Raw genomic sequence first — 25,294 nt, 5'->3', positions numbered from 1 at the left:
CACCTCCTCAGGGGAACTGAAGAAAGAAGTATGCATTTAAGGTGTATAGTGCCTGGTACACAGTGCAATCTCACCAAGCTTTAACATTTAAAAATAGACCAGGCTTCTAAGCATCCTCATAATAGCCCTCTCAGCAGTGTTGGTATAATTTACCTTCATTTTCAGATGAGAACTGACTATCCTAGAAGGAAAAGGACCAACCCAAGGTCACACGGCCAGCAGCAGTGGGGCCTGAGGAGAGAAGCCAAGGGCAGCAGGGAGGTGACTCGGCACGGCCTCATGCCAGGGCGAAGCTGGGCCCAGGGCCTTGGTACACAGGCCCTGGCCCACCTGAGCATCTCTGTGAAGCCTGCTCACCTCTAGGCTGGAAGCCGCAGAGAAGGGTCCCACAGGTCGCCCTCTGAGACAAGGCCGAGTGCAAGCAACCCTGAAATGCCACTTCGTGATCAAACACGCTGGTGTCCAGGCCACAGGCCTGCCTGCGAGGCTCAGCCTCAGGCCTTCGGGAGCTTCCTAAGGGGCCTGCAACCCCTCCTCAGGCTGGAGCACCGGTCTGTGTCCATCCTGCATGTGTTGGTCCTCAGGGAGGAGCGGGTAATGGAAACTGAGGAACGTGGGAAGAAGCAAAGACCCCAGCTGACGCACGCTGAGCATTTACTGTGTGCGGGTGTGCCTGTGCACCCGTGGGCGAGTGCTGCGATCCCAGTCCTTTTACACACAGGTACACTGGGGCGCAGAGAACGCACACAAGGTCACGGTGGGTAGGGGGCAGAGCCAGGACTCCAGTGCAGGCTTTCTGACCCCAGCACCCAGAGTGCTCGTGTGCACACCCAGTGTGTCTGTGGGAGAGGAGGGGGGGCAGCCACAGCGCCCATGCCAGCAAACAGACCCCAGTTTGCCGGCCTCTGCCTGCATGGATGCCATGTTACCCAGTGCACGGGGCCCACATGGTCTGGGGTTCAGAGTAGCACAGACAGGGTTGCCGTGCCAAGGTTGGGGACACCAAACTTGCCCTTCTCCCTGGGCACATCCTCTACCCCTGCCCTGGCAGCTTCTCTAGAAAAGATTAGGCCTAAGAGGCCCATGGGGGCCCCTGCAGGGTCTGACAAGGTCACAGCAGGGTGGCCGCACCCAATCCCACCTGTGAGGGCCGAGGAGCCAGTGAAAGGCACAGTGTGCCAGGGCCAGCACCTGCCCCCATCTCAAGACACAAATGCCCCTTCCCCAAGCGTTTGGCCCAGCCAGCCCAGCCAGCCCAGCCGCACACCTACCTCAGTGACCCAAGAATCACCAGCGTCCCTCGTGCCAGACAGCAGCTCGCGGCGCCTCCACCTCACTCCATCTCCATCCTGCGGCAACGAGAAGGGTGGTCAGCGGGTCCGCCCTGGGCCCGGCCCTGGAAATGAGCTGCCACAGCCCGGCCGCCCACCTGCTGAGAAACTGACTGCCCGCAAAGCCGAATCGTCCCCAGGTCACAGACGGGACATCTGAAGGGCGGAGCGCAAGCAGGGCATGATGAGGAGGTGCCGAGCCACAGACAGGCCCCTGACACCCCACATCTGTCAGTTACCAGCTATGTAATTGTGAATATGGTCTTGACCTCTCCACGTTCCAATTTCCTCACCTGTCAAATGAGATCACAATACCTCTCTAAGGGCTTCTGGGAGGATCTAAGGCTCTTGGCATTCATTCATACATTCAAGAAACATTAACAAACACCAGAGCTATGAACAGCACAGTTGTACCTGCCCTCGTGAAAATTCTGATAATGAGCAAAGAATCAAATAATGCATAATTAAAAGTGGTGTCTTCCAGAGAGAATGAGTAGAGGGGCTATGCAGCACAGGCCTGAGGTTCGGGGGCCTCTTTGGGGAAGTAAAGTTGAAGGATGAGCCAAAGAGACGCAGGCCAAGATGCATGGAACAGCATTTCTGGTGGAGGGAACCGTAAATGTGAAGACTTCAAGACGGGGGAGAAAGCCTGGTCAGTGGAGGACTTGGGTAGGTGGGTGCAGTGAGGTGGGGAGAGTGCGGTGAGGCAGGGCCAACTGTCAAGGAGGTGGACAGGAGCCACAGGAGGGTCTAAGCAGCTGAGGGGTATGACCCTAGTTCTAGTTTGAGAAGATCTCATGGCTGCTGGGAAGAAGGGTTTGGAAGGGACAGTAGGAGGCAGGAAACCAGGGAGGCTGCTCCAGGTCCAGGTCAGACAGTGGTGCTTACAGCAGAGGGAGCAGAGTCAGAAGAGGCAGGACCTGCTGATGCTGGGTATGAGGAGTGGGAGGGGGGAGGGGAGAGGCACAGACACCCCTTCCTCAGAGGCCTGCCCTTCAAGGAAGTAGTGGGCTGCAGGGATACGATTATCTCGGTTGCACAGGGTCCAGCTGGCCCATCTTCTCAACAGGCCACCAGGACTCCCCTCCCCTTACTGCCCACGGGGCCCCACAGCGACCCAGGAGGAGTAGACCCGAAGGGCTGGCTGCAGGGTGGGAGCCGCAGAGCCCCAGTTTGAGTCCCAGCAGGGAAGGCACCCCGCTGAATGGCACGGGGCAGTCCCGTGTGCGTTCTCAGCCGTGTGCCCGCTTCCGGCAACGGGAAGCCTGACTGTAGGGCTGGGTGCGGCTCGGAAAGAGGCCCACGGCTCACGGTGAAAGAGAAGTGCTCACGCCACGTTCAGCGCGGGCTCCCACGTGTGCCAGTGGACTGGAGGGGCTCGGACCAGGCACACTCACCAGGCGGCAGGCAGGCTCCAGAGAGAGAAGTGGGCGCCCTTGGCAAGAGGCGCCGCGCAGCCTGGCGCTGGAGGGGCGCGCCGGCTCAGTAACATGACCTGGTCTCATCCTCTCACAAAGTGGGTGGCTCTGGGCAAGTTTCTAAACCTCTGTGCCTCAGGTTCCTCATCTGTGCGCAGGGACGTCGGGATGAGGAGAGGACCTCCCTCAGAGCTGTACAGACTGCACTGGGTATATGACCGCGGGGCACGTGGGCGGCTTTCCGGGCATGCCAGCTGAGGCAGAAGGTGGTTGGCAGGACTGGCGCTGGGCTCTATAGTGCCCTGGGTCTGAGCCCCAGTTCCCAAAGCCGCCATCCCCACCCCAGCACAGGAAGGATGTCTTTGTGTCCTGACCCTTGGGCTCTGGCAGCCCCCAAACTCTGCTCACTATGGGAACACAGGTGGCCCTTGGGTTCACTGACTCTGCTCTCTGTTCACTGAGGAGGAAACTGAGGCCTGGAGAGGGGCAGCGACCGCCCCCATCCCAGTGTCACACAGCAAGTCAGTGGCTGGGGCAGAAGTGGAGTCAACCGCCTGCTTCCCTGCTGCCCCAGCTCAGGCCTTCCCCAAAGGCGAGCTGGCCCACAGACCCGCAGACCCGCCGATGAAGAGAAAAGAATTGTTTTGGCAGCTGAAACAGAAGCCCGAGCCGGACTGTGCCCGCTCACTCTGTGAGCACCGTCCAGGCCTCAGGAATGACGCCTGCCATCCTGCCTCTCAGGTGGTCCGGCTCAGGTGCGCACATGTGCCTAGCTGCCCCTGCACCCAGTTCTTCGGTGTCGCTTGTGCAAAGTGACCTGGCTAAGGCCACATGGTGAGGGTACCACGCCAGGGGCACCAGGATTCGAGCTCAGGCCCTGCTGGGGGGTTGCCCCCTTCCTTGCGGTCCTGCACTGGACTCCACCTGGGAGGACAGAGGAGTAGAATGCTCACCTGACAGCTGTCTAGCGGGTTCTGCCTGGGATGTCCTTTGACCTGGTGAAATGCTACGAGGCAGGAACTAAGCTAGCATCCCCAAATGATGCTAGAGGCCCAGACAGGTTCCAGAACACCCTAAGGTCACACATAGGCAACCAGGAGCTAAAAAGTGATAGGAACAGGTGACATGACCAGGTAGTCTGTCCCCACTCATACTCTGCCTACTACCAGGCGACCAGCCAGGGAACCCATACCCTGCCCAGCCCTGGAGTTGCTCAACACCAGTGCTGGTACCCCGGCTTTCCTGTCACCGTGCTGGGCACCCCCTCAAACTGGGTGTCCAGTCAGGTGGGAGCTGGGGAGGGGGCTCAGGCCTGCACCAGGCTGTGAACACAGTGGCACTATTGTCCACCCCTCCCTCGGTGACCTTACATGTGGCTCAAGCCTGGTGTGGACTTGGCCACCAGGTGAGACCAAGGAGAAGACAGTGGGACAAACCCGGTGTCCTGCTCACAGCCTGACCGGACCATGGGCATTAACGTGGACCCCCTGCAGAGAAGCGCTCTGCTCAAAAGGCACTTGGGGCCTGAGCCGCAGGGCCAGTGGCAGTGTTGGGGCCCACCCAGTCTCTCCGTGGGATGGCGTCCCACTGCCCAGAGGGCTCTTGTGGCCTCTCTGCTCAGGACTCGCACTCTGGGGGTGGGTGGAGGGGTGAGGCCCTGGTTGCAGGGCGGTTTCTGACTGAGGGCAGGAAGGGCAGTGTGCGGGCTGCAGGCTTTTACTCTCACAGCATGCTGGGAGCTCCCAGGGCAGGGCAAGGCACGAGTGTGTGTCCACTGTGCGGAGCAAGACAAGGACTGGGGCATGGCAAAGGTCACTTGGTTGGAGACTGTCTCTGGACCCAGATGGGTTCTCCCAACCACTCCTTCCTTCCCAACCTCTCCAGCTCCTGGGATCCCCTGGGAAGAGCAGGGTGTGGGCTTGAGTGGAGGCACCAGGCCAAGCTGACTGGGGCGAGGGCTGGCCCAGAGTGATGCAGGGCGGACCTGATTCCTGAGGGACAGAGGTTCCTGTGCCACAGGTGTCCAGGGAGTGGGGAACCATGAAGCTCTGTGCCTGCTGTGGCTCCAGCCTTCAGTGAAGTGACGAGCTTTTCTCTACAGCTGCCAAGGGCTGGGAGCCCACCTTCTGGGCTTGAGCCCTGGCCTCGCCTTCAGGGTGAGGTCGAGGGCAAGGGTGGGGAGAACTGGGTTGGAATCCCTACTTGTCCTTTATTGCTGGGTGACCTTGAGCAAGTCTTTGACAACTCTGAGCCCTATCTTTGCTCTAAACAAGGACTAATTGCTCCTCCAGCTGCTCACCCACCAGAGGAGGCCCCAGGCTGCCCTGTAGGCAACTGGGGGAGGGGCGGAACTGCCCCAGGGCGGTCTGCACAGCTGGGGGCTACACCGGTAGCACCTGTCAGTCAGAGTGCAGGACTCCTGTCACCTGCTGCGGAAGCACACAGACACGTCCTCATGCCCTGGTGGCTGTGACAGCTTAAGGAGACACTGGGTGTGTAGATGTGGGTGCCCCGGAGGAGGGACTGGTCCATGAATGGTGACTGTGTGGGGGAGGGGTGGCTGCTCAAGGTCATAAGTGGCCAACTGTGGGCCAGAACCCTGGTCATGTGAGCCCCCAAACCGGATCTAACCTGCTGCTCCACTGGCTGAACTGGCCTGAGCCAGCTCCAGCCACTCTGACCCTCCTCACTGTTTTGTCCCCACTTTACAGACGGGCCAAACAGCTGCTGGTCAGGGGTCAGCCAGGGCCCTGTCTCTGGCCCTGCACAGGAAGGGTGGCCTCTGACCCAGCTCCAGGCTCTCTGGGGCGACATGGGTTCCCGCACCTGAGACCCGCCCGGGGAAGCCTCCCCTCACATGACCCTGGAGCAGGCCCTGTCCTGCCCTGGCGGCCAGTGCTGGCTCCAGGAGTAAGGCAAATATTTACCCCACGGTTATCCAGACCCTGCTGGCCGCCCCGCCTCCCGCATTCCTGGAACACATGTTTCCTGACCTCACCCTGCGAGGGGGCCGGGGGAGGAGCCAGAGGTGGGTTAGAGCCAGATCGTGGAGTGTCCTGGGCCTGGTGGAAGCCAGTGTGGTGTGGTGGGGAAGAGGCTACAATGGTGCCACCTCTGGGCCTCCAGCAGGCAGCTCCTCACACCTGCGGCTAATGTCTCACACACATACACACACACACAGACTGCGCCTCCAGCAGGCAGCTCCTCACACCTGCGGCTAATGTCTCTCTCACACACACACACACACACACACACACACAGACTGCGCCTCCGGCAGGCAGCTCCTCACACCTGCGGCTAATGTCTCACACACACACACACACACACACACACACACAGACTGCGCCTTCAGCAGGCAGCTCCTCACACCTGCGGCTAATGTCTCACACACACACACACACACACACACACAGACTGCGCCTTCAGCAGGCAGCTCCTCACACCTGCGGCTAATGTCTCACACACACACACACACACACACACACACACACAGACTGCGCCTCCAGCAGGCAGCTCCTCACACCTGCGGCTAATGTCTCACACACACACACACACACACACACACACACACACACAGACTGCGCCTCCAGCAGGCAGCTCCTCACACCTGTGGCTAATGTCTCACACACACACACACACACACACACACACACAGACTGCGCCTCCAGCAGGCAGCTCCTCACACCTGCGGCTAATGTCACACACACACACACACACACACACACACACAGACTGCGCCTTCAGCAGGCAGCTCCTCACACCTGCGGCTAATGTCACACACACACACACACACACACACACACACACACACAGACTGCGCCTCCAGCAGGCAGCTCCTCACACCTGTGGCTAATGTCTCTCACACACACACACACACACACACACACACAGACTGCGCCTCCAGCAGGCAGCTCCTCACACCTGCGGCTAATGTCTCACACACACACACACACACACACACACACACACACAGACTGCGCCTCCAGCAGGCAGCTCCTCACACCTGTGGCTAATGTCTCTCACACACACACACACACACACACACACACACACACACAGACTGCGCCTCCAGCAGGCAGCTCCTCACACCTGCGGCTAATGTCTCACACACACACACACACACACAGCGCCTGTGCCCACGAAGTGCGACGGCCTGTCACACACACAGCGATTTTCCCGCTTGTCAGGGCTCTTCCTCCTCCACCCAGCAGCTCTCGTGGCCTCACTTCGCCCTCAGCACCACCTGGTTGTCACGGGCTGTGATGTCCACTCCGACAGATGGGAGAACTGCCCAGCAAAGACCGGAGTCAGGGAGCTGCACGTGGTGGAACGGGTGCCGCCTCACCCAAACCACACTGCGAACAACGCTGTGGACGCATCAGGACCTGTCCACCCTTCGATGCCCGAAGGACTCTTCCTCCAGGCTGCCTTCCCGATAGCCCCCATCCCGAGAGGTTTTTCCAGAATCGCTGATGGCCTTCCTTTCATTCTCCTTCATAATCAGAATCAGAATCGGGTGCCTGGCTATAGTTCCAGCTGTGGGACCCTTGTCACACTCACCCAGGCAGAGCGCAGCTGAACCCGAGAGCCGGGCAGCCCTGAATGCTCGAAGGGAAACTGAAATCCTGAGTCTGTCCACCAAAGAGCAGTAGTAGCTGCAGCTGGCCTCAAGGAACAGACAGGAAAGCAGCCCCTTTGAGTTGGTTATTTGGGGCTGAGGGGCCCTTCTGGGCAGGGCTGCCTGAGAATCGTAAGGTGCCCTTGGTTCAATAATACTGTCTGTCTTTACTTCTGAGATTATTTCGAGTGTGCTGACAGCCTGCCCACTCCCAGGCCCAAGGAAGGCTGGCGTGTCAGGGTCCAGCCCCTGCTCCCTCACCTGGGCTTTCCACCTGCCCCTCTCCTCTGGACTCTTAGGAAAGACAGACCAGCAGGGTCCGGCTGACCTGCTGGGGTGCATGGAAGGCAGGTCCAAGCGCAGGCCTAGCAGGTCTGCTGCTGGCCCTCAGGGTTGTTTCCAGGTGCAGGAAGCTTCAGTAGGCAGAGGCCAGTGCAGACCGGGGCCACCGCTGGCACAGGGGAGCCCAGAGAGTGAGTGCTGGGGAAGGGTAGGCTCCCAGAACTGCCCTCTCTATCACCTACATCTCTGAGACTTGGCTTCTCATTTTGTTGTTTTTTTTTCTAACATATTTTTTTCCCTTTATTAATTTTAGAGAGAGAGGAAGTGAGAGGGAAAGAGAGACAGAAATATTGATCAGAGAGAACATCGACTGGCCGCCTCCTGCAGGCCCCCCCCTGGGGATTAGGCCCACCACCTGGGCATGTGTCCTGACCGGGAATCGAACTGGTGACCCCTTAGTGCATGGGTCGACGCTCAACCACGGAGCCACACCGGCCGGACTTAGCTTCCTCATTTTGAAAGCAGGGGCTATAAACCAATTTCTAGGGGATTGTTCCTTCATTTGTTCATTCCATCCATCCGCTTCCTTCTTTTATATATATATATATTTTTTATCCTCATCTGAGGACATTTTTCCATTTTTTGTACAGACAGAGTGGGAGGGAGAGAGAGGAAGAGAAAGAGAGAGGGAAACATCGATGTGAAAGGGACACATCGAGTGGCTGCCACCCGCACGACCGACCAGGGCCGGGGACAAACTGCAACCGAGGTATGTGCCCTTAGCGGGAACCGAACCCGGGTCTCTCCGGACCGCAGGCAGACGCTCTAACCGCTGAGCCAAACCGGCCAGGGCTGCTTCCTTCTTTTAACTAATGACTGCCTGTTATCTGCAGAAGAGGAGAAGAAGAAACGGGATGGGTGGTGAGGAAAGCGAAAGCAGGGCCGGCCAGCCTGTACACTTGCCCAGCCTGTGTGCTGCCCAAGGGTGTTGCACTGTCTGAGATAAAGTGGGCGAGACCTAGAAGGAGATGGGCAATTCTACGACAAAGTGCTGGAGAGTGTGCCTGGCTCAGCCTGGCAGCAAAACAGGTGTCAGGGGCATTATCCTCTTGAACAGAGTCTCTCACACAGGAGGGCACCCCTCCTGGGCAAAGGTCCAGAGGCTTGGCAGGACAAAAGCTTTGGGGTAAAGAAACAACATAGGTGGCATTGGTGAGTAGGGGACAGCTACATTCACGGGGTCACAAGCACCCCGGGCACATGCAGACACATCCCTGGGGCCCTCCAGGGCTTCACCCCACGCCCAATCCTGATGTGCTGTGTTTTCAAGGCCAGGTTGGAGTGGCACCTGTTCCAGAGACCCTGTCAGGCCCACAAATCCGCGTTCACTCAGTGGGCATCACCCAGGCCCAGGGAGTGACTTCCGCCCACCTTGCCTCTCAGGTGCACGCTTGTGTGCCTTGTCCCCCACCAAGCCGCCTTAGCCCCTTGGTACTGGGTTTGTGTAAAGGGGAGATGACAGCAGAGAGAGGAAGGGTCCCACCCGGGCTCACAGGGCCATAAGTCGTGGCATCGGGACTTGAACTCAGACCATCAGGAACTGGCTCTCCTCTGCCGCAGATCTGCAGCACAGTCCCACTGGAAGCCTTCCCTGACTGCCCTCGGCCACACCTCCTACCAACCAGAAGCCTGTGGCTCTGGATGGTGGGGCACTCACACTGGAGGAAGAGGCAAGGGTCTCCCTCTCCCCACGTCATCAGATGAGCAATTTCTCCTCTAATCAAGGGCAAGGGCACAAATGGATTGATGGTGCATAGTCTGGCTTTAGGTTCTTGTGTACCAGAGTTGGGGCTTCAGCTCTGTCACTTGCTGAAGTGTATGTTAGGCAATAAACAGCCTCTCTGGGTTTCAGTCTCCTTATCTGTGAAATGGGATAAAAAGAGACCCTACACTCACAGAATTATAAGGACTTAACATTATTCCCATACTACACTTGCACAGGAAATGCTCAATAAATAAGAACTGTCATTAGTAGCACTGGCTTAGGTTTGCTGCCAAGCAGACTTGGGGTTTGCCCGGGGTGGAGGCACTGGACCCCTGATCATAGACAGGGAGAAGGCCCAGGGGATCTGCTTCCCGGAGATGGGCTTCGAGGGCCTCCTGCCCCAGAAGAGGGTCCCCGACCCCTTCCCTCCAGGTGCAGGCTCTGTGCCAGGGGCTCCTTTCCACACCCTCCATCTCGTTAGCCCCATGGGGTGGGCATAGCATCCTCCCTGCCCAGGGCCAGGGTCTTGCCCAGGGGGCACCTAGCTGGAGTTGGCCAAACCAGGGTCTCTGGCATCCACCTGGGCATTTTCCACTCCCGATGATGATGATCAAAATAGAATTTTCTGTCACTGACCCCCTTTGAGGGGCTTTGTCTCTTACCTGTCCACTCTGCTTGTGGTGGCCTAGCACTTAGCACCTGGCACTGCCCATATGAAGGTTGCCCTAAACAAACACCCCGGGACACCCCTAAATGCCAATCCCCTGCAGCTGAACAGGGCCTGGCAGAGGCTCTGGAAAGTCCTTGGAGATCCTGAGTCCAAGCCTGCCACCTTACAGAGGAGGGGACACAGGTTTGGAGAAGGACAGGGATTGGCCCAAGGCCAAGATGGGAACCCAAGTCAGCTCTGGTGTCGGAGGTTGGACTGAGAAGCCAGTCACCTGTCCCTCCAGGTCTGTTTCCTCACCGGGGTTACACTGGCTGCAGGGTTAGCGGAGCTGACATCACACGCAGGGCCGGCACAGGGCCGGGCGGCACCACGGGCTGTCAGCTCCAAGGGCAGCCCAGACTCCTCGAGGAGGCAGGCGGGAAGAGCAAGGCTGAGGGCACAGGCACTCCCGATGGCACATGCAAACTGCCCAACACCAAGTGCTTCCAATGACCCCATCCCTGGGCCAGGGGCCAGTCCCCGGTGGCGCCCCTCTGGGACTCTGGCTACACGCGGGTCAGGCCAGTCTGCAGGGATGGCAAGGCCCAGACTCACGAATGCTGGCAAAGGGAAGCACTGCTCCTGCCGGCAGGGGTGGTCTGCGCACAGGTCTAGTGCCGCCCAGGTCTGAGTGAAGTCTTACTTCCGCTGCTGGCAAGCCAGGTGGCCTTAGCCAAGTCGCGTGCCTCTCCCCGCCTCCGTTTACTCAATGGTGCAACGGGGAGGGAGAAGGTCTAACTGGGCCAATGCACAGGCCAAGCCCTGGTCCTGAGCGGCCGCTGCGGGTGCTCTCCCCATCGGTAGGAAAGCCAGCTCTCCCCGAGGGGCCCCGCGGGAGCCCAGTGGTGGCTGCAGGGGAGCAGGGGGAAAGCCAGGGACGGCAGGGTGTTAACCCTCACACTGCACTTTGCCACCTGTCCCAAGATGCTCCACCAAGGCAGCTGCTCAGGGAAGCTCAACCACCTCCACTGAATCCTGCTTCCAGAGGACGGTTCTGTCCTGCCTTTGCCCTCACCCTCCTGCCCTGGGCAGTACCTCCCTGTCCTCGGAAACCTCCCTCACTGTCTGCAAAGTGGGAGGAATGATACCTGCTTAACCCCCGGGTGCTGAAGGGGCTCTGGGAGAGGGAGGGCGTGGCCGGCCCTGTGCCGGCTGAGAGGAGGTCCTCGTTCTGTCCCACACCCTGCTGAGCGTGGCTGCTCTTGCCTTCCTGGGAGTCCCAGTGCCCAGCTGGGGCTGAGCTCTCACACCCAGAGACATTCCAAGGCTCCACCAGGAGGCACGAGGGGACCCCTGGGTGCTTCCCGGTCAAGGCCGTCCTTGAGCCTGGGTTTTCCCTGTGTTCTCGCAGAAAGAGGAGCTCTCTCAGCCCAGCAACTCAGGGAGATTCTCGAGGGGTCTCCCCCCACACCTGTCCATCACTCCTGGGGACTGCCAGAGCCTGTCTGCTGGGGCTGGACCACGAGTGGACTAAGAGGAGGGCCAAGGCCAGCCCCATGATGGAGCTCTGCCCGAGGCCCACAGCACTCAGCCCAGGGCCTGTAGGTATGAGCCCCCAGAACGTCTGCTGGATGAACGAATGGGCAGTGACGGGAGGTGTGGTGTGAAGACCGATTTAGATCAGAGAACAGGCAGCTAACACCCCCACAGGGCTTACCGTGTTCAAACTGGGGGCTTGAACAGACACCACTTACATAGTTAACCCAGCCAGTCTGCAGCAGTTCTATGAAGTAGTGACGCTATCCCCATTTTACAGATGAGGACACAGAGGCTCAGAGGCTGCAGTCATTGCCCCGTGTTAGAAAGTGGCAGAGTTGGACGGAGTGCAGGCCCTGGGCTCCAGATCCACACGCTGGCCCACAGCGGTGCGTCCTGGACAGCAGCCCCACAGAGGCCTGGGGAGCAGAGGGCTCTGACTAAATGGGTCTGGGTGGGCTCTCTTTCAAGGCCGCTCTGGCTCCCACATGCGGCTGGGGCTGAGACCTCCTAGCCAGCCCCACCCTTACTCTGCAATGGGAAACTGTGGTTCGGAGAGGGAGGGGACTTGCCAAGGACGCCCTGCACGTGGGGGTGGGACTGGAGACCCAGTCCCCTGACTCTCTGTCACCCAGCAGAGCAGCCCGCAGAGCAGAGGTGGGCAGGAGAGCGAGGCAGACAGGCACAGGGAGTCAGGACGGCTCCCCCGGATGACACACAGCAATCCCTGACTCATGGCCTCCTGTCCTGTGACCCCACCCACTGCCATGGCCCCACCCTGGCTCACACCCCACAGCCCACTGCAGCCACCAGTCACCTCCCATAGGACCAGACAGCCACAGAGGGAGGAAGGAGCAGTGGGGCCCCACCCAGGGCTGGGTAGGAAACCCAGACAGCCCCAAGCCAGGGGTTTGGGGGGGAGGGGGACGACTCCGGGACACGCAGAGGAAGCGGCATCAGTGCGGACCCTGCCCCTCCCTGCTGACCGGCACACTCCCAGCCGGCGGCGCCAGCTGTCCACCCTGTGGACCACCGGGCTACAGGAGGACCGAGGCTGCCCAGCCCAGCTGGCACTGACAGCCACCTGGGCCAGCTTTTGTAGCCAGGTGATTCCTCCTGAGTCCGGGCCCCGCGGCTGCCAGTTCCTCCCGAGAGTGCATCCTCTCCTGTCCAAGCACCTCCAGTGGCTCCTGCTGTCTACGCGGTCCAGTTCTAGCTCCCCAGCCTCCTATTCAAGGACCCCATCTAACTTCGACCTGGAACCTTTCCCTTCACAGGGGTCTGGACCTCTAGACCCCTGACACACTGGGAAGGAAGTCACATCCACCAAGGGGCCACAGGGGTCCAGACACTGTTCCCAGGATCTCGACGACTCCCCACAGATCCTTGTGCCCTTGGCTCTGAAAGGCCATGTGACAGATGCAGAAGCTGAGGCTCAGAGGGGCGACGTGTCCTAGGCCCCTGGAGGCTGAGCTGGCGCCTCCACAGGGAGGGGTCTGGGTTGCGGGGACCTAGGGTCTCCCTGTTGCTGACAAGCTTTCAGCTGGTTCACGAGCTCAGGATGGTGCTGAGTCTGTGTTAACCATCCAAGGTCACGGCGGCTTGGGTCTCCTCACCTTGGTGTCCTGACTCTCTCTTCGGCCCCTTTGGTAAACAGCTGATACTGGGCTTCAGCCCCAGCTGATACTAAGCTGGGTTTGGGCTGGGGACTGCCCAGCTGGGAGTGGTGTCATGGGTCAGAGAGGTGGTGCAGTAGGTGGCCAAGGGCACTGACTCTGGGGCCGGCTGCCCAGTGCAAAACCCAGTGTAATGATCATGGGCAGGTCAATTCACCTCTCTGTGCCTCGGTTTCCTCCTCTGGAAAGGAGGACAACAGGAGTAGTGACCCTTTGGAGCTGTAATGACCATGAACTTCTGTAGACAAAGTATTAGAGCAGCACCTCCCTAGGGAGCTATCGAAGTATTTGGAGCATTAAATATTATTACCCTGTTCCTGCCTGCACCTTAGGCTCAACACCACAACTAAAGGACACCCCAAGGCCTGAGAGCCCCTACTGGGGGGGAGGAGGAAGAATCGAGGGTGGCAGGAGAGCCTGCCCCTCGGCATTGCCCTCGGCTTCCGGGCATGCAGCTCACAGCCTGCTCACCCGGCCCAGCAGAGGGTCTCCAGTGCTCCACCTCCCAGCTCTGGGGGAGGGACAAGGGGGGAGGGAGAAAAGAGGGCTCCTTCCTGGGCAGAGATACCCAGCTTTGCCCCTATGTTGTCAGAGATGGGAAGACCCAGAGAGGGGACCTGCCAGCATCACCCCACCCTCCATGGGGACACCGGCAGCCACCCATGTCTCTCTCCCTGCCTGGAGGTCATCACAGACAGTGTCCTTGGCTAGGATGTGTGACAGGAGTCTGGGCAGGTAATACCAAACCTGGTCGCCCTTCTAGTGTACGAAATCCATCCTTGCCTCCAACCATCTATCCCATAGCTAGGCAGAGCCTTTTCTTACCTTCCTCTCTACGGATGAGGCCCAGAGTGGTTGAGGGACTTGCCCAAGGGACCAGCAAGCTGGTGGCAGATCTTAGACCAAAAGCCCCGTTCCCTGGGCTCACAGACCTGGCCCCACGAAGAGGCTTCTCTTTTGTGTCCCTAGAGGCGGCTGTCTCTCTGGGCGATGGCAGGTCATCAGCGTGTGTGGAGTGAGGAAGGGGTGTGGGCCCGAGCTCCACCGAGGGGGTCCGAACAGGCCAGAGGCAGGGCAGTCCGAGCTGAGGTCCAGCTTCCCCTCTGAAGAGGGCATCATTCCTGGCAGCAGCTCCCACGGGAAATAGTAGAAGCGCCACCCTTGGGAACATGGGGAGGGACGGGGGTTGCCTGGGCAGGGTTTCCTGTTGTGGGGGTGGCGGTCACTTACTGAGGCTGAGTGACCTGAGTGGCTGTGGCCCTGGGGCCAGGCCAGCATTGGGTTTTGCCTCATCCCTGGCTCGGACCCAGTTCACCCTCATCCCATCCTCCAGGCCCGCCCCGGCTCCTGCCCCACGAGCCCCACCCAGCCCAGGAGGGAGGGAGGCCCGTGGAGGCCTCCTCAGAAGTGCCCAGGTTTCGGGGGCAGGAGTGGGCAGGCTGCCCTGGCCTGCTCGGTGGCCTTTGGCCTCTGACCTCTAGACTTCCAGCTAATTGTTTTCTAGCAAGAGGCCTTGACAGAAATACCACTGGGTTTTTCCTAGGAGCTCACAACGTCAGACACGGCTGAGCAGGGGTCAGCCCCCTGCCGTCCCGAGCGATGCGGTCACTGCCTCCCCCAGCTCTGGGCAGAGAGGCAGTATCATTTTGAGCCAGGCCAAAGGGACTGGCCGAGGGGAGAAGCTTCAGGGGGACACATTTCCAGCCTCAAAGCAGAACTTCTTAGTGGTCAGAACTGAGGGCAGTGTGGCCCTCGGCAGAGGTGTGGCACCTGGGCGGGCAGCACAGCCCACAGAGACGAGTCATGTCGAACCACAGGCCCAGCACTCACAGCAAGGCCCCTTCGACCACCCCAGCTTTGCACGCCTGGGGCCAGGAGTCTGGGTGACATGGAAGCTCAGCCCAGGTGCTGTGGGGCCACCCGTGGTCTCCAGATGAACCCAATCTATTCTCTGTGCCTCAGGAGCTGGGGGCGCACCTGTCCACCAGTGAGGATATGCTGGGAGTGGAGAGGTCAGTGGCCTGGCCCAGGGATGGGGAGAGGTCTGAACAGAGGCTCTCAGTTCCAACCGAGCCCCCCCCCCCCCCCGGGCTCCCGAGGGCATAGGCTGCAGGAGGCGTGGCAGCAAGGCCTCCCAGGGCTGCTCTGCAAACAGGTGCCTCGGCAGGCACAGCGTAAGGGAGAAGAGGACCTCACTGCTGCCTGCGGGCCGCGTGGACAAGCCTCTCGCAGCTCGGTTTTGGGGAGGAGTGCAGGTGGAGGTGGTCTGGGGTTGAATGGGCTGCCCTTGCCTGAGATCAGCACAGGGATAGGCACAGAGCTAGGCTCCAGGGCTCCTGCTTATACCACGGGCAGCTCGAGGACCTCCCCACGAGGCTGTCAGCCAAACTCACAGCAGTCCCTGGGGGCCATGCTGGGAGGGTGGGCTGCCAGTGCAGGGCACGTGTCTATACTGCTCCAACCAAACAGGCCCTGCTGGGGCTTCTGCCTGGAGGGAGAAAATCTGGAGAGGGACTCGGTCAGGGGGGCTAAAGCCTAAGGGCTGTGGGCCTGAAGTGAGCAGAGTGGACGACAGAAGCTACCTCAGCCCTGGCAGGTGGCCAGGGTACGAGTTACCAGGAAGAGCTTCTAAGACAGCCACGTGCGGTACTGAGCCTCTTGACCCTGGGGGCATGCAAGCCAAGGCCAGGGCACATAGGCCTAGGCGGCATTCTGGAACTCTAGCCTAGTAGCTTTTTATAGCCACCCCAGGCTCGAAGCTACATTTAGTTATGGGTGGCAGGATGGCTGGCCTGTGTCACCAGCTCAACCACTGACCACCCCATTTCCATCCCTCTTCTATATAGGAGCTTCCCAGCTGTAACAGCCTTGAGCCCATGAGCCTATAGGACCCTTCCAGGTTAAACATCCTCAAATTCTGTCACAAGAGAGACCAGGTCTTTCAATGCTCTATGTGGCCCAGACGCCAGCTCTGTACCCCTTATCCTGGCTACCTGGTGTGCTCAGACACCAGCCCATCTGGGGAAGAGTATGTCTAAGCTTCCCCAAAACCCAGGGCAGCCTGTGGGGTCTGCTGAACCCTGATCCCCACTCAATGGCTGCCCCTCTCCTGGGCCTCACCTTAGCCTGGACCCTCAGCGCATCTCAAGGTGTTGCTTGATGTCAGCTTGGCAGGGCGCATCTCCAGGGCCAGGGGTGTGTCTTTTACTGAGCACAGGCCTGGCACAGACTTGGCTGCCAGGAAATGTTTGTCAGAGGAGAGAGGGAAGCAGCAGGGAGCGAGGGGACAAACAGACATGTGAATGCAGACGGGCTCTCAGAAGCATGGCCTCAAAGGCCCTTGCAGCCACTCCTCCAGGCCAGAGGGCACGGCCCTCTCCCCTAAGCCATCCCACACAGGCCAGGTGAACCTGGAGGAAGTCGGAAGAAGCCCTGCCATTTCCCCGGAGGCTCTGCTGCCCCCTGAGCTTGGAGAAGGCCCCGGTGTCTGCACTCTGCTCACACCTGCTTCGGAAGCCTGGCTCCGGCTCCGCCCTCTGGAGGAAGGGCACCCTAGCCACAGCTGCTCAGTCTACAAGGAACTCAGCGACCCCTTACCTTCCTGTGTCCCTACCAGCTCTGGGGTTTCCCCTTGCTGAGATGGCAGTGGGCTGGGAATATCTGCCTCGTGACCAGGGTCTGCTCTATGAAACATGGTCCTGCGGGTCCAACAGGAGGGCAGGATGTCACAGGTGTGAGGGTTCTGACAACCCTACTCCCCTGCCCAGCACGGTCCTGGCACACAGTAGGTGCTAAATCTGTTGACTTCACCAGAGGCCTGCTGGATGCAAGTGGGAAGGCCTGACTTGGGCTCATTTGCTGAGGGGCCAGGACTGAGCAGCCACTCTAGGAGACGGACGGACTGTGGCCCTGTCCACGTGTGCCCCTTTCGCTGGCCTCTCTGAGCTCCCCTTAGACAGAGAACGCGCAGCCTCTCTGTTTCCAGGCTGGGAGGATTCTCTGCAGTAGCAAGTCTAATAGCTTTTCCTGACAGATGGAGGTGGAGGAGGTCCAGAGAGAGCAGGGGATCAGAGCAAGGCCATTCCCAGGCCAGGCCTCCTCACACCAAATCCAGAGGCCCCAGGACTGCAGGACCTGGCTCAGGACTGCCCTCTGTCCCCAGTGATCCTTATGTCCACGTGCCAGTGTGGCCCCCTCCCCTGGCTCTATGTCTTAGCTGCCTGGCTACAGCCAGCCTGAACTGCTTACTCAAACAAACAGGGAAAGCGGCACGTGACTGGCTAAGGTTTCCTACACTAGGGACACACAGATGCACACACACGCACACGCACGCACGCACACACACGCACACATGCACACACACAAACACAGCTGCTCGCTGCAGGTCAGGTGGTTATGTGGCCCAGCAGAGCAGGGACAGGGCCAGCTCAGGTTTCTAGTCTCTGAAGGACAAGTGACCGGCCTGCCTTTCCTCACCCAAAAGAATGCCTTCTCCGAACACTTGTTTTCTGCTTCCTGGACACCCCAGGGACGTGCTGGATGGGAATCGAGGGGGTTGGGGGTGGGGGAGAAGGGGAGGAGCGCAGGCCTCCGGCCTTCTGTCTAATGTTTTCCTTCCGCCCTCTCCACCCAGAGGGCAGATGCCTGCTGGGAAACCGGCAGCCTGTGGCTGTCAGGCAGGGAGAGGTACAGAGCCCAGAGCGTGGATTTGGGTCCAGAGGGGAGTGAGGCTTTGTCTTGTGCCCAGAGCAGCAGTTGGCAGCTGGACTCTGTGGCCCAGCCCTGGGGGCGTCCAGGAATGAGAAAGGGTGGAGAAGGGGGCTCCTAGTTCAACCTGGCCGGAGCAGGTTTGCCTTCGGTCTGTCGTCTGGGAAAGGTCTGCGAGCCAGTCTTAAGGGCTCCTCTAGCTTTTGGGGGGGGGTCTATGCCTCAGACACTCCCACAGAACGGCAGGCTTATCATCATGAAGGGAGGAGGCCACACCTCTTGACAGGCAGAGCTGAGACCTGGTTCCAGGGGGACCCCTGCCACCAGCTCTGGGGTTCTAAGCACCTTCGGCCCTGCCCTGGCCTCAGGCCTGACCCCAGCACAGCCACTGCAGAGCCGCCTCGGGCAGCCCGGGGAAATGAGGGGCGCGGCTGAGAGTTCTCAAATGAGAACCAGTTCCCTTCTTCTGTCATCTGACTACTTCTCACCACAACCCTACGAGGTAGGTGACATTTCACTCCATACAGATGGGGCTCACGGCCACACGATGAGTAAGGGTGGGTCGGGACTGCGCGGGGAGCCAGCCTCTAGCGTCCATGCTCCTAACCAGGTCCCAGCGCCAGGGGCAGCCCCGCGCAGAGCTCGGCTGAGCCCTGACCAGGCTCCCAAGGGCTGGGGCCAGATTCTCCAGGGCCGCAGGCCCCGCCAGCCCCACCCCTTGCCCTCTCCTGTCCCAGGGCGCGGAGCATCCCCTGCACGTGGCTGGGGAAGGGCTCAAGGGTGAAGAGGAAGAGGGAGAAATAAGGGAGAGGAAAGTGTGGGGGAGGGGAGAACTTGGGATACAAACGAGGATAAAGAGCGAGCGAGCTAGGGTGGGGTGGGGGAAGGAGGAGAGACAAAAATAGAACAGCAAGAGAGAAGTAGAGAAGGAGTGATGGAGAAAAAGAGAAAAGGACGATGGAAGAGAGGACACTGGGAAAGGGAAGGAAGAAGGGAAGGAGGAGAGGGGCAGGGACAAGACCAAGCAAGAAGGAGCAGAGGCAAACAGGAGGGAAGGAGAGCAGCTGGGCAAGAGGAGGAAGGGAAGAGAGGCGGGAGGGAGGGGAGGAGGTGGGAAATGATCCACAGGGAAGGAGCAGAGAATGAAGGGAGAGGAGCAAAGGGGACAGACAGACAGGCAGAGGGGTCAGGGGTGGACAGGGCTTTGGTTAGGAGAGACACAGAGAGCACACCCACCCACCGCACATTAAGTACCTAACAGGAGATGACAAATCAAACGGGAATTACTGCGGTAAAAACATAATTAGAAACCTGATTGAAGTTAAACAGAATTTACATAACACTGCAAATTAACTTTACACGGAAACTATTCACTGGAAGGCAATGAAAAGGCATTTCATTAGTAATCTATATTTAAACAATAGGCACAAAGAGCCTTCTGAGGAGGAACCCGGTGCCTTGACCTGAGCGAACGCCAGAGGCCAGTGGAGAACAGGAGGCAGTGGGCGCTCCAAGAGGAAGTGGGCAGGGCCAGGATGGGGTCCCTGTACCAGCCAATGGGGGGTGGGGGCGGGTGGGCACAGTGAGCCAGACCAGATTCTGGTATAGGTTCTGCCCTTGACTTGCTGTGTGGCCATGGCCCATGTCCTGCCTTCTCTGGCCCTCTGTTTCCTGGTCTATGAAATGAGGAAGTTGGGACGTGGTTTACATAAGGGTGCCTGCAAGTCTGGATACTGCAGAAGGGCCCAGGAGATGGTAGAGGGCAGCGGTAAGAGTGCTTGGGATTCAGGCCCACCCAGTTCACAGCTCCACCTCTGCCACTAACTAGCGGAGGCATCGTGCAAGCTTCTTCCTCTCTGGCCCTGATTTACCCATCTGTTCAATGGGGATACGTCCACTCCTGCCCAACGTGACCCAGGCAGTGGGTGGATTTAGGGAGAGATTGGGTGGGGACAAGCTTAAAGAAAGTGAGTCTAAGGCACAGGATTACTTGTCCCATCCGCTGGGCACACTAACTAGATTACCCAGACAGCCTGCCATGGAGCCTGACCATCAGAGCGGCTTCCCATGGCTCCCCCAGACCCCAAGCAGAGTCAGAGGCATATATCCTCGAGGGACTGGAGAGTCATAAAGCCCCTGCTAGGATCCATGCTATCCTTTGTGTGAAGTCTCCCAAGACTTCGCCACCTCAGGGTGCGTTTGCTCAGGCAGCCAGGCCAGCTGGTGCCCCTGCACACCCCTGGCAATGTGTATGCTCTTCTTCCAGTTCCCATTCCCCTGGGAGCACACGCTGGGCACTTGCTGGTCGGTTCTCAAGGCTCGTTCAGGGACAGCTCCTCTCCCTATTGGGAGCTGAGTGCTACGTGTGAAACACCACAAACGTCCCAGCGTGGACGCCCCCCAGCACACACACGGCCCAGCGAGGGCAGTGAGCTCGGCTGCTGTAACTGGGGAGCGCTGGCAGGCAGCTGACAGGCACTCACAGTCCAGGAAGTTTCCAGGTTCCTTTCAGATGAAGGGCCCAGGCGTTGCTTAGAGATTCAGTAGGAAGGTGTGGGTGCCCTTTCCCCGCAGGCGGCTACCCCACTGAGCCCAGTGTTTTAAGACAAGCACTCCAGGCAAGCGGGAGGTCTCGGGGACCCAAGGGTCCCAGGGGGCAGGTGCGAGTTCAGGAGACTTAGGAGAAGCTTCTTTAAAGAAAGTGCAAAATATGCAGACATGGGAACAAGAGGTTTGGCCAAGCTCAGGGAGTACTCTCCAGGGTGATACGGAGGGTCCTGGGCACGCGCAGACCCACAGCCCAGCCAGGACCTCCTGAGCCTGGGCCCTGGGCGGCCAGGTGTGGAGGGGAGGCTGCTCTGGTCCCCGCTCCCTCTCTACCACTTCTCCACACATGGTTCATTTTTTGAGGCCTCTGAGCCTTCGTTAATGCTCTTCCTGCTTCCTGGCTCGTCCTTTCTCCTTTGCCAGCAAAATCATCCTCATCCATGAAGAACCCGCTGTCTCAGCTCTCCTCCCGCCCTGGCTGCCCCTTCTCAGTCGGCTTCCTGCCCCCACTCCATCTGCCCTCCCTCTAGGGGCTGGATGCTGTGACGCAGACTCAGGCTGTGATCTGCTCTGTCCCCACTCCTTCCCAAGGTGACCTCACGGCTTGCAACACCATCTACACACGACAGCTACCACACGTGTCTCTCCCACTGGGGCGCACTCGGCCTCCCATGCTCATCTGTCCAACTGTCTACTCGATCTTTCCATTTGGAAGGCTCAAAACCATCTCAAACTTAACTTCCTAAACACAACCCCTCGGCTTCCTCCAGCCTCCCCTGCCGTCATCCCTGGCTGAGTAAATGGCCACCCGTTCTACCAGTGGCTCCTGCCTCAAACCCAAAGCCTTCCTCGAACCCCCCTTCTCTCGCGCTCTACCTCTAATCCACCCGCCGCAGGCTTGTCTGCAAGGTCTTTAAAATATATTCAGACTTTGATGGCTTCCCATCTCTTCCCCTACGACCCCTAGTCTAAGCCGCCACCACCACCCCTACCTGGATGGGGTCCACAGCTTCCCAGCCATCCTCGGGCTCCACTCCTGCCCGTCTACATGAGTGAGCCCCCAGGGTCTCTCTGCTGTCTCCTCCTACCCCTCACTTCACTTCAGCCACGTGGCTTCTCCGCTACTTCCTTGAACACATCAAGTGCACCCCAGCTCCCTCCCTCCTTGTGTTCAGGTCTCTGCTCAAATGCCACCTTGTCGGAGGCCTTCCTTGACCATCCTTTGTCAAAGGACACTTTACCCGACCCTGTGAACTCTGCTACTTTATTTGACTAACTTCTCTGCTTAAATTTATTATCACCTGACATACCATAGACCACGTTTGGGGTATTTATTGTCCATGTCTCCTAGTGAGAATGTACGTGCTGTGAGGAAAGGGAATTCAGTCAGTTTCAGTCCCTGTGTCTCCAAAACACAAGCAGTTCCCAGCACGGAGACTTTCTCAGTAAGCATTTGAGGCACGAAGCATGAACAATGCTACTTCCCCTGGGAAGCCTTCCCTGCATGCCTGCCTGCAGAGCCAGCCCGTGGGCCTCCTCCGTGCAGGCACAGACACTACACGAGCCTTGAGCACTGAGCTTATGGAGTTGGGTCTGGCTCTGGGGTCAGGCGTCTCCCTTCATTGTGGACTGCACCTTTCAGGGCAGGGCTGAATCTGATCCATCCTCAAAACCCAGCCCTCAGTGTGGGCCTGGTCTGGTATACGAGCAGCGAGTGACGTGTGAATTAATGAATAAATGGATGGTCAGAGGAATGGGTGGATGGGTCGATGAGTAGACAGAGAGATGAATGAGTAAATGGAAGGATGGTGGGGTGGGAGGATGGGCAGAGGGCTAGATGGATAGGTGAGTGGATAAATGATGGTGGATGGGGGTCCACCACAGGCACATAAGAAAGCCTGGTGGTTGTTTGGAATCAATAGCGGGACTTCTCTGGGGAGGATGGGCCAGACCAGCGCAGCATTGAAAGTGTAGAAGCCAATATAGCACACGGGATACAGCCGAGCCGCTCTGATGTGGCTAGAACCTGCTGTGGACCCCTAGCAAGCCCACTAACCTCCCTGCGCCTTGGTCTTGTGGTCTAAAAATATAGATAATAATTCTTACGCAGAGCTGCCAGGGAAATCACTTTGGAGTTTCAAATACTGCCACGGACACATCTCCAGTGAACCACATCTCTAACCACGTCTGTCTTAGAAAATCCTCTTCCCACGCCGACTGGTCCTGTGATCTTTTAGCCTCATCTACAAGGGCGAGGATCCCTGGCTATGCCCCCAGAGTTCAATCAGACAGCTTAACTCCAAAGCAGTCAGGCCGAGCTAATTCACAGAAATCTTGAGAACTGGGGGACCCATTTAAGAGATGGACAAACTGAAGCCCAGAAGCATTTTGTGCTCGACACACACAAGGAGTTGCAAGAAGCCCTGCAGCCTGGGTCAGGAAGGGCTGGGAGAAAAGACTGACCCCCTTGCCCCTGGCCAGGTGACAGTGGCGGCTGGTGTGGGCAGCAGGGCGCTGGCAGTCTGGTGTTACCTTTCTAGGTGCGGCAGCTGAGTGACGAAACACGGCTCTTTTCACACCCCTCGCAGCATTGGTCTGATGCGGCAGCCTCCTCCTCGTCCTGGGTACACAGGGAGAAAGACGGACACGTGTGAACGGCCAGGGACAAAGACAGCAGTCCTCTGCCTCACATCGCTGTCCCCCACTGCTGGGCTAATGTGAGGGCCTCTTGGGCCACGCAAGCACTCCCGGGACACCTGATTACCAGAGCCGCCGTCTCCCAGCCAAGTCTCCAACAAGCAAGCCAACTCCTCCTAGGGGGAGTCCTAACAATTTGTTAAATATATCTGTTTTGTTCCTTCTGGGGCTCGGGGGCTCTGTGTTGTCTTTCTCTTCCTGGTGAGAAAAGCGGCGAGCCCTGGCCTTGCTGTGCAGCCCAAGCGGGGGGACAGGGGGACAGGGAGAAGCTGTCGGGTATTTTTAGCAGGGCCAGAGCCCCACAGTGTTGTCCTCTCTGGACCGTGCCTGGCTCCTGGGGATTATCTCACGCGGCCGGCAGCCACTTCCAAAGCCACTCTTCGACCTCTGCCTGAATTCTGCCCTTGTTATGAAGCTCTCACCAGACCTCTGACCAACACTTGCAGCCGTTTCATGTGCACACCTCCTCGCAAAACCGGCTCGCACTGCGTCCTCCGCACCCCTCGGCACGCGGGGCCAGACCCTGCTCACAGCTGGCAGAGGAAGCTGGAGACGGAGCCCAGAACAGAGAGGAGCCTGCCCACTGCTTATTGCGCTGCGCAAACTTCAGGCCCTCTCCTGTGCCCCTGGTGACCCACTGCTGGGTCCTATCTGTACGGTGACTTAATGTTTATCTTGACGTCAACTCACTTTTTTTTTTTTTTTTTTTAGCTCCAATCTAGTCTTGTCCAAAGCAATCATATCCATGAAATAATTGGTTTGATATGCTAGTTATATGTTTTTAATACACCTTAATATATATTTAACTAAGGAAACAAAGTTATATGTTATTTTGGCTACTCGTTCTAGAATCTTTTCACAGGTTACCAGTTACGAAGGCCAAGCTTTGGCAAACTCACCATTTTGTTTATCAACTGTCTTCCTGGACAGAAGGAGAAAGAGTTACGGGAGGGGTGCCTGGTTGACAGGACCCAAGAATTAGTTCGCAAACAAGGCCAGGGAGGTAGGGTCAGAGTCACGGTTTGTAATACTGTCCTTTCTTCCCAGCATGGGCCAGACTGTGCTTGTCCCCAACATGAACCCTGCTGTGAGCATCTAGGCAAATGGGGTAGAATTTGGTCCCAGGCTGGGTGCCCCGCGTAGGGCAGCAGGCCATGCAGGCCTTGGGTCCAAGATGGCATCTCTCCCCCATGTTCTCGGAGGCCTCTGGCTCCCCTCTGCCCGTTTCCTTTTGGCTCCCCTAGGCTGGAGTTGGTCAGCAAGAGCTAGATGTGTAATCCCCTCTTTGGTTAGATTTGAGAGCACAGAACACACCCCTGGGCTCCACAGTCTGAGCTCTTGGTCCTCAGCTCCTGTGGGCTTTTGGGTGACCTCTGGCTCTCTGCGTGCCTGGGTCTCCCTGGGTGTGCCCTGAGGGGGTCGATCCTGGTAATCCCACAGACCCCACCTCGAAAGTCTCAGGCCTGTCTGAGCTTCTCTGACCTCCCCAGCTCTGCCCACAGGTTGGGACCCGGGCTGGGCCCCTCCTGTTGAGAACAGGATGTGGGTATCATGAGGTAAAGGAGAGTGTGGGGTCGGTGGGGAGTGGCCTCGGGACGAGACTTCCTGAAGCCAGATCGGTTTACCACAGTCAGTTGGGCCCAGGACGGCACAGCTGTGAGTTATAAATGTCCCTGTCAGAGCCCAGGGACAAGAGGCCCTGCTGCCAGTGGGGGCGCCAGGGCCCGGGGCACCCACCCTGGGCCTCCCCCGCCAAAGCCCACCCTCAGCGCCCCTGGCTCTCTTGACCCTTCTCTGAGGCGCGAGGCAAAGGGCCTAAAACCGCAGTCCCTGCCCACTCCTCGCCCTTCCAGGCGTGAATGGGGGGTTCCAGCTGCTTCAAGGGCTCTGAGGGCAGGGCCTTCCCGGGCCTCCACCTGGCCCTGAACCCGGGCTCGGCACACAGCCAGCCACAGCGGGGACAGCCTCAGGGGCAACGGTTCCCACTCGGCAGCCTGCTTCCCGTGGCCCCGGCCGCCCCTTGCGCCTGCCCACTGGGCGCACACAAGATGGGGTAGCAGGGAGGAGA

The 25,294-nt window shown here is 58.8% G+C and overlaps 1 protein-coding gene across 4 annotated transcripts in view; it reads right to left on the bottom strand.

Moving 5' to 3' along the window:
• The window catches only part of ZMIZ1 (zinc finger MIZ-type containing 1), a 159,082-nt gene extending 135,403 nt beyond the window's left edge, over window positions 1-23,679 (bottom strand). The window contains exons 1-2 of one of the 4 annotated variants that reach the window (XM_036266003.1): window positions 23,062-23,679; window positions 1,272-1,349 (exon numbers count right to left, since the gene is read on the bottom strand). The gene's annotated coding sequence lies outside the window, so the exon portion shown is untranslated. Of the gene's footprint in view, window positions 1-1,271; window positions 1,350-22,992 lie in introns of all 4 variants that reach the window. The other 3 variants (XM_036266006.1, XM_036266007.1, XM_036266004.1) reach the window with 3 other exon arrangements.
• Window positions 23,680-25,294: the final 1,615 nt, after the last annotated feature.

The sequence above is a fragment of the Molossus molossus genome, unplaced genomic scaffold (genome assembly GCF_014108415.1).
Source record: "Molossus molossus isolate mMolMol1 unplaced genomic scaffold, mMolMol1.p scaffold_m16_p_17, whole genome shotgun sequence".
NCBI lineage: Eukaryota > Metazoa > Chordata > Mammalia > Chiroptera > Molossidae > Molossus > Molossus molossus.
The sequence above is the reverse complement of the archived record's forward strand: the minus strand, read 5'-3'. Positions and strand labels throughout refer to the sequence as shown.